This window comes from Tachyglossus aculeatus, chromosome 3, assembly GCF_015852505.1.
Source record: "Tachyglossus aculeatus isolate mTacAcu1 chromosome 3, mTacAcu1.pri, whole genome shotgun sequence".
NCBI classification, from domain to species: Eukaryota; Metazoa; Chordata; class Mammalia; order Monotremata; family Tachyglossidae; genus Tachyglossus; species Tachyglossus aculeatus.
The window spans coordinates 83,091,087-83,100,026 of NC_052068.1; the positions used below are offsets into that span (position 1 = coordinate 83,091,087).

At 41.3% G+C, this 8,940-nt stretch overlaps 1 non-coding gene across 1 annotated transcript; it reads right to left on the reverse strand.

The window, feature by feature from the left end:
* Positions 1-225: 225 nt before the first annotated feature.
* On the reverse strand, positions 226-363 carry LOC119926253. Its single transcript, XR_005450141.1, has one exon. It is a non-coding gene; the product is annotated as a small nucleolar RNA SNORA7 (small nucleolar RNA).
* Between the last annotated feature and the right edge of the window lie 8,577 nt (positions 364-8,940).

Here is an 8,940-nt window from a genome sequence, read left to right on the forward strand (position 1 = left end):
TCCATTGAATTTTCTTGGTAAAAATATGGAAGTGGTTACAACAGTGTCTGATACGTATAAGTGCTTAGCAAATATCATAATTATTAATTATTCTTCTTCTTATTATTAACTGCAACTGGTTAATAGTTCCATATTTTTACCATTGCTGTCTTCTGTGAAGTGAACTTGAGTCTCTGCCTTTGACCCTCTTCCATGCCACTGCTGCCCTAGCACAGGTGAGTTTTGACTTGTAGCGGATTGCCTTCCACTTGCTAGCCACTGGCCAAGCTAGGACTGGAATGGGTATGCCTCTGCTTGACTCTCCCTCCCATAGTTGAGACTGGTAGAGCACTGGACACTCTCCAGGTGTGACTCTGAGAGGGGGCTACTACTTCTAATACTAGTAAAACTGGGTACTGCTGTGGTGGATTTTGAGAAGCGGCATGGCCTAGTGGATGGGGCATGGGCCTGAGAGTTAGAAGTACCTAGGTTCTCCTCCTGGTGCCAACACTTGTCTGCTATATGACCTCGGGCAAGTCACTCCGTGTCTCAGTTCCCTTATCTGTAAAATGGGGATTAAGACTTTGAGCCCCACATGGGACAGGAACTGTGTCCAACCGATAATCTCGTATCTACCCCAGTGCTTAGAACAGTGTCTGGCATGTAGTTAGTGCTTAACAAATACCTTAATTATGATTATTTTGCTAAGAGTATGGGGATCTTGTTTCTGAGCTTGCTTGCCCCCTTGCCCCTGGGACATGCGTAAGACATGAGGAATGACCATTAGTCACACAGTCTCCTCACTGGCATAACATCAAGTGCTCTGCACACAGTAAGGACTCAATAAATATGATTGAATGAATGAATGGTTAGATAATGAGGGCCTGAATGTTCACAAACATTCAAGTGCTCCGTGTGCCTTGTAACCAAAACAATAAACACTATTTTACAATAGTTATTTTAAAGTGAATTTACTTTATTTATCCAGCTTCATCTCCATAGTATTGTTTTCCAGTAAGATCTGTTAGTGCCAGTTCTTCGAGGGCAGGGATGATGTGAAGCAACAAGGATTAGTGGATAGAGCACTTGCCTGGGAGTCAGAAGGATCTCTGTTCTAATCCCAGCTCTGTCACTTGTCTGCTGTGTGACCTTAGGCAAGTCATTTAACTTCTCTGTGCCTCATCAGTAAGTTGGGGACTAAGGCTGTGAGCCCCATTGTGGGATAGGGACTGTGTTCGACCTGATTAGCTTGTATTTACCCTAGCACTTAGATCATGACTTGGCACATAATAAGCACTTAAATATCATCATCATTATTACTGTCTTCTAACTCCATTATACTCTTTCAAGGGCTTAGTTCAGTTTTCAGCACAGTGTGAGCCCTCTGTAATTATTATTGATTGACGGACTGTGATCAATAACCACCTTTGATGGTTTTGTGTTTGCAAGAGTGGACAGATTCTATCACATGGAGCAATCTAGCATAGTAAAATGCTTTTCTTTTGGGGCATGATAAATAGTTGCTGATTGACTGAAACATACGAAATGGTTTTAAGCAAATCTCTGCTACACTTGTATCAAGAGATTCCCTTTCTGCAATTTGAACAGATGCATATTTCAAGAGATTTTAAATCTGCATTTGATAAGAGTAATTTACTTCAAAGCATCCAAATGTTGTTTGGTAATGCTTTCGCCAAAGCATTAATATTCTTTATTTCTTTTCAGCCTGGGAATTGAACTTTTCTAATTCTTACTGTTTCCAAAGGGTAAAAAATCCAGTTGAAATTCAGAACTCTAAATATTTCTGGAGGAAAGCAGCATGGCCTAGTGGAAAGAGCATGGGCTTGGAGACAGAGGCCCTGGGTACTAATCTCCGCTCCACCACTTTCTGCTGTGTGAACTTGGGTACACACTTTACTTCTCTGTGCCTCAGATTCCTCATCTGCAAAAAGGGGATTCAATACTTGCTCTCCCTCCAAATTAGACTGTGAGCCCCATGTGGGACCGCATTATCTCGATCTTCTCCAGTGCTTAGTACAGTGCTTGGCACATAGTACGTACTTAAATACTAAAGTTATTATTATTAATAAGTGGCTTCTAAACAAAGTAAAATGGGCTGAGTTTATTCCTCATTAATTACAGTTTGGAGTGTGTGACCTACCAAGAGCAGAATGTTATCAGTTTTCAAGGTAAATTAAGATGGCAATGACTCAAAATAATTTTAAAAAAAGGTGTTGAATCTGCTTCTGCTGAAGAGGCTTCTGAAGTGGAGGAGGCACAGGAAGGGCTTAATAAATACCTCTGTTTGATTGATAGATAACACCACATTAGCCCAGGGGAGAAACTCTTATTCTGCCCCAGTCTATTTCACTTTTTAACATCTGGCTTCTGCTGGGTTCTGATGAATAACGGCTTCTCAGGCAACAGTGGCTTTAGTAGCCAACATGGAAGAGACTTTCATGATGTGGGTCTAGGGGACGGTAGCAGATGCCACCCATTTGCCTGGAGGAATGATTAGTAGCATATGGCTTATGCCCTGCCTCTTCCTCCCCTGGAACACATTCATTCATTCATTCATTCATTCAATCGTATTTATTGAGCGCTTACTGTGTGCAGAACACTGTACTAAGCACTTGGGAAGTACAAGTCGGCAACATATCGAGACGCTCCCTACCCAACAACAGGCTCACAGTCTAGAAGGGGGAGACAGACAACAAAGTAAAACATGTTAGATGGGTGTCAAAATCATCAGAACAAATATGGAATTATAGCTATATGCACATTGTTAACAAAATAAATAGAATAGTAAATATGTATAAGCAAAATAAATAGAGTAATAAATCTGTACAAATATATACAAATGCTGTGGGGAGGGGAAGGAGGTAGGGCGGGGGGGATGGGGAGGAGGAGAGGAAAAAGGAGGCTCAGTCTGGGAAGGCCTCCTGGAGGAGGTGAGCTCTCAGTAGGGCTTTGAAGGGAGGAAGAGAACTGCCTTGGCAGATGTGTGGAGGGAGGGCATTCCAGGCCAGGGGAAGGACGTGGGCTGGCGGACAATGGTGGGACAGGCAAGAACGAGGCACACAACCTTTGGTCATGCTCTTACATTAACTGTTGTGTGGTCCGTTGCCCTCTGAAGGGAAAGGGTCATTCTTTGAAAACATAAGAGTTTCCCAACACAGTAAGTCAGAAAGTCAGTCAATCATATTAATTGAGAGCTTACTATGTGCAGAGCACTGTACTAAGTGCTCAGAAAGCAGCGTGGCTCCATGGCAAGAGCCTGGGCTTGGGAGTCAGAGGTCATGGGTTCAAATCATGGTCCGCCAGTTGTCAGCTGTGTGACTTTGGGCAAGTCACTTAACTTCTCTGTACCTCAGTTACCTCATCTGTAAAATGGGGATTAAGACTGTGAGCTCCACATGGGACAACCTGATCACCTTGTATCCTTCCCCGTGCTTAGAACAGTGATTTGCACATAGTAAGCACTTAACAAATGCCATTATTATTATTATTACAATATAACAATATACAGGCATGCTCCTTACCCACAGTGAGCTTGCAGGCTAGGGGGAGAGGCAGACATTAATATAAAACAATTTGTGTGCAAGTGCTGTGGGGCTGGGAGGGGGAATGAATAAAGGGAGCAAGTCAGACGACACAGTAGGGAGTGGGAGAAGAGGAAAGGAGGGCTTAGTCAGGGAAGGCCTCTTGGAGGAATTGTGTCTTCAATAAGACTTTGAAGGTGGGGGAGAGCAGGGAAATTGTCTGTCGGATATGAGGAGGGAGGACATCCCAGGCCAGAGGCAGACACCTCCATCCTCCCCATCTTTCAAGCCCATGCTTCATCACTTCTGATGTATTTGTCTCCAATCTGTTCTCCCCACTTACACTCTTAGATTGTGAGCCCCACTAAGGCCTAGGGACCAGGTCCAATTCCCACCTGAGTATTCTCTCCAAGTGCTTAGCACAGTGCTCTGCACTCAGTAAACACTAATTACTATTATAGTATTTTTTAAACACTTACTATGTGTCAAGCATTATTCTAAGTGCTGGGGTAGATACAAGTGAATCATGTCAGAGACTGTCCCTGTCCCACATGGGGCTCACAATCTAAGTAATAGGGAGAATAGATATTGAATTCCCACCAGTGTGGCTCAGTGGAAAGAGCATGGGCTTTGGAGTCAGAGGCTGCGGGTTCAAATCCCAGCTCCACCAAGTGTCAGCTGTGTGACTTTGGGCAAGTCACTTAACTTCTCTGGGCCTCAATTCCCTCATCTGTAAAATGGGGATTAAGATTGTGAGCCCCCTCCGTGGGGTAACCTGATCACCTTGTAACCTCCCCAGCACTTAGAACAGTGCTTTGCACATAGTAAGAGCTTAATAAATTCCATCATTATTATTATTATTATGTTGCAATTGAGGAAACTGAGGCACAGAGAATCAATCAATCATATTTATTGAGCTCTTACTGTAGGCAGAGCACTGTACTAAGCACTTGGGGGAGTACAATACAACAGTTGGTTCACACGTTCCCCACCCACAGCGAGGAGAGTAATGAGAAGCAGCATGATGTAATAGCAAGATAACGGACCACGATCTTGTCAGAAGGACATGAATTCTAATCCAGGCTCTGCCACTTGTTTACTATGTGACCTTGAACAAACAGAGATTTTCAAAAGCTGGGGCAGAATTTGCTGGTGGAAAATGACTTGCACAGTACCTAAGCAACATATTTCAGTAGGTGGTTAGGTTATCTATTTCAGGCTAGGAAAATCACATGGTGAGTGTACACTAGGAAACCTCACTGAAAAAAAAATATTTGTATTCAGAAGAAATCACATTTTGAAACAGGAAAGCTCTTTGCTCTGTTTTGTGCTGTGGTATTGTTTCAATCTTCATGGTGGCATGGGACTATTTGAAATATTTCTTCACAACGCTCATGCTTCTCAACTATCCTAATAACTTCTCACATGTTAGCTGGTTGGTGTTAGAAAAGATGTCATATTGGAAATGTTCCTAAACCCCCTCAAGGATGGCTATAGGATTGGAGAATAAGACTTTTGTACATATATTAATGTCTGACTCCCACTCTAGACTCTAAGCTTCTTGTAAGTGGGGAGTAGATCTACCAACTTTGTTGTGTTGTACTCTCCTAAGTGCTTAGTACGGCATTCTGCACACAGTAAGTGCTCAATAAATACCACTGATTAGAAAAACCGAACATTAAAAACTGAGAATCAGTATGACTTGTGGCTAGAGCATGGGCCTGGGAGCGAGAATTTCCTGGGTTCTAATATCATCTCTGCCACTTGTCTGCTGTTGTACCTTGGGCAAGTCACTTAACTTCTCTGTGCCTCAATTACCTCTTCTATAAAATGGAGATTGAGACTGTGAGCCTTATGTGGGACAGGAACTATGTCTGACCTGATTATCCTGTATCTACCCCAGCACTTAGTAGGCACTTCATATATATCATAAAACACCCCAACATACTGAGATGCTGTTTATAGCAGGGCACTCAGGGAGGACTGGGAGGAGATAGAAGCAGCGTGGCTTAGTGGAAAGAGCATGGGTTTAGGAGTCAGAGCTCTGCCACTTGTCTGCTTTGTGACCTTAGGCAAGTCACTTAACTTCTCTGTGCCTCAGTTCCCTCATCTGTAAAATGGGGATTAAAAGTGTGAGCCCCGTGTGGGACAACCTGATTACCCTGTATCCACCCCAGTGCTTAGAACAGTGCTTGGCACATAGTAAGCACTTAACACATACCATAATAATAATAATAACTATTATTATTATCATAGTGGAAATCAGCTGTACGTGCTGCAAATGCAATCACATCAGTCCAGCAAAGGATGAATTTTTGTTGTAAAAAGCGTGGCATCAACTGTTATTGCAGGTCACATCTTTCTTCAACTATAGCTGCATGAAGAAGGATTTCATTATCAGCAGCACCAATTTCAAATATGAATGTAGAATCATTTATATTCCTCTGCTCCCCCCCGCCATGCACAGCCCCTCCTCTCCTCACCACAAAAAATGTTCTCCCTGTCTGGTTGACACTATCCCCATTAGTGTTAGATTGATGCATTATTTTGGGCAAAAAAGGCCCAGTTTCTACGGGAAATATGCTTATCCTCATATCTCCTCAGTATAGACAGGGTCGTTGAATAGTTTTAAAAAATTCACATTCTCTCTATGTACCTCAGGTAATTGAGACTAAAATTATTTGCTAACTACCAAAAACTTTGCTAAAAACCAAAGACTGGGATTACTGGAATGGTAATTTAAAAAGAGGCATTCAAAGATATAGGCAAATGATGCCAGCCGGATGCTATTTTATTTTTACCCATCCAACCCCCGAACAACAAGCATCATGGGGTATGATATAGTCCTGGGAGTAAAGTTGATGAAATGGGAATTTAGAGAGGAGAAAGGAAAGAACAGTAAGAACTAGCCAGAAAAGAGGGATGCTAAAATGCCTTCTAGTTTCTCTAGGACTCTGGGATGGGAACATAGCTCTATTGTCCAACAATTAAAATATCTACAAGCACTACTCCCATCCATTATCCATCTATGGATGGGCATAAAATCCTTTTAAAGGAACTGCTTAACATTTAAAGAAAACATGTACTCATGAAAGGAGATTGGTATTTCCTGTAACTTAAAATCTCACAATTATTTGTTATAGCCTAAAGCTGCCTTGATTTCTTTCTTTGTTTTATTGTTCAATTTAAGGTTTAGTTTGAAGGGCTAAGGCTGCTTATCATGTCTGGGCTAACTGATGGATAAAATGGGATTTGCTACTTTAATGTCCTAAGAACTACAGGGTGTTTTAATTTGGGTGTTTTGATGTAGGATTGGGGATTCCAATGACCAAAAAAACCCCCAAAACTCACCGCCTTGATCTGCTCTTGTATTTCCTAGTAGATCTCCATAAGGACTGAGTGTCTCTTTTTGAAAATTAATTATTCTGTTTTATCTCTGTCTTTTTTAAAAATCCATCTGCTTGAATTTTTATTGTGCCTATCCTGCTGTTGCATCCCATGCTGTGTTGTGAATTATTCAATTTTGCGAGATGAAGATAGGCAAAGTAAAACTGGCTTGAGAGGCCCCGACCCACTACTGATGTTCTCTCAATGCAAATTCCATCTGGTCTTTAGAATATGAAATTCTATAAAAAACAAAAAAAAATTTTAATGATTCTACAGGGGCAAATGAGGAAAGGAAAAAGGTATTATCAAAACATTCAAAGAACATGCTTTATCCAAAGTTCTAATAAGGAGACTGGAAGGAAGCGGCATGGTCTAGTAGAATACGAGCTTGGGGAACCTGGGTTCTAATCAGCTCCACCACTTGCCTACTGTTTAAACTCCAGCAAGTCACTTAACTTCTCTGTGCCTCAGTTACCTCATCTGTTAAATGAAGATTATGACTGTGTCCAGCCTGATTAGATTGTATCAACTCCAGTGCTTAGAGCAGTGCTTGACACATGGTAAGCATAAATACCATTAAAAAAAGGATGTCTCAGTCATTCTCTTTTGTTCGTCTCCTAGAAAGGGTCCTAAAGTGACATCCAGATTTGGGAATGTTCAAGCCACTACAAGACTGAAATGGCTTTCCCCCAGCTCAGATTTGGCACGTTAAACTTTACCTAATGTCTCCCTATTTCTGACATTTTTCTCCATCTGGGGAACGCAAGAAGGATGGCAGCCTCACAGTGGTGATAGGAATGAATTGATAGGACATGACAGACACTGTGTGGCACTACTGAACACCAGCGTGACTAACTGAGCCTTCTTATTCTGGTTCAAACCAGAATTTTCCAGTTTCAAGCCATGAAGGGAACTTTTTTAACTTCCTGGTTTTGGACCCTCAAATGTAAAGAGGGCAGCAGGAGAATCAGGAGTCAGAATTGATAAAGGGATGTTGGAATGTGAGCTTGCGTGACTCTCTGTGTCTCACTCTGTCTGGATCTCCCTCTGGATCTCCCTCTTTGTACCCATTCTGGTGTTACTGAGCCCACCTTTAAAATTTGGGAGGACTTTACTTTTTTAAAAAATATTTTTATTAAGTACTTACTATGTGTCAAGAAGTGTTCTAAGCACTGGGTAAAAGCAAGGAAATCAGATGAACACAGTCTCTGTCTCACATGGGGCTCATAGTCTTAAGTGTTTTGTGGATCAATAGTTATTCAATCGTTTTTATTGAGTGCTTACTGTGTGCAGAACACTGTACTAAGCACTTGGGAGAGTACAATATAGCAGTAAACAGACACATTCCCTTCCCACAGTGAGCATAGTCTAGTTGGGGAGAAGATAGGCGTGCCAGAAGTCAGGGTTCGACTCCAGCACTTAGTACAGTTAAGCACTTAATGAATACTTGATTGATTGATTGACCCAGATTAGACAACATTCACGTATGTGAAATCTTTTACCTATGTCAGAATATGGGTGAAAGATTGAATCAATGTTGCTGAAGCAGCCAGAAGGTTAGGTCTGGGAAATTCTGCTGATTAAAGAGTAGTTCAAGATTTTAACTGGTCAACTTAGTTTGAGGCTAACACTTTCTCATATCTTCTGACAAGTAACAAAAAATAAAAAATAAAAGAGTCAGTCCACAGGAGACTGCAATTACAAAGGGAGGAAATGTCTAGTTTTCAAAAATTGAACTTAATTTGTCAACAGTTTTAATGATAGCACAAATTATGGCTAAAATTTAAGAAGGAAAAATGTTAGAGTTAAAGCTAAGTTTAGCTTTAGGGTTAGGGCTTGGGCTAGGCTGGGGGAGACAAAGTTAGGAATGATGATTAGTTCAATTGGCTAATTTAATTAGTCAAGTTGATGTTTTGACCCTTGATAGTTCAGTATGTATTTTGGATCATATATGATACTTTCAAATTTACAGAGCATGATTGGATAGTAGATTTGTAGAATAAAATGGTCAATTCAGCCAATTGGGATTCAT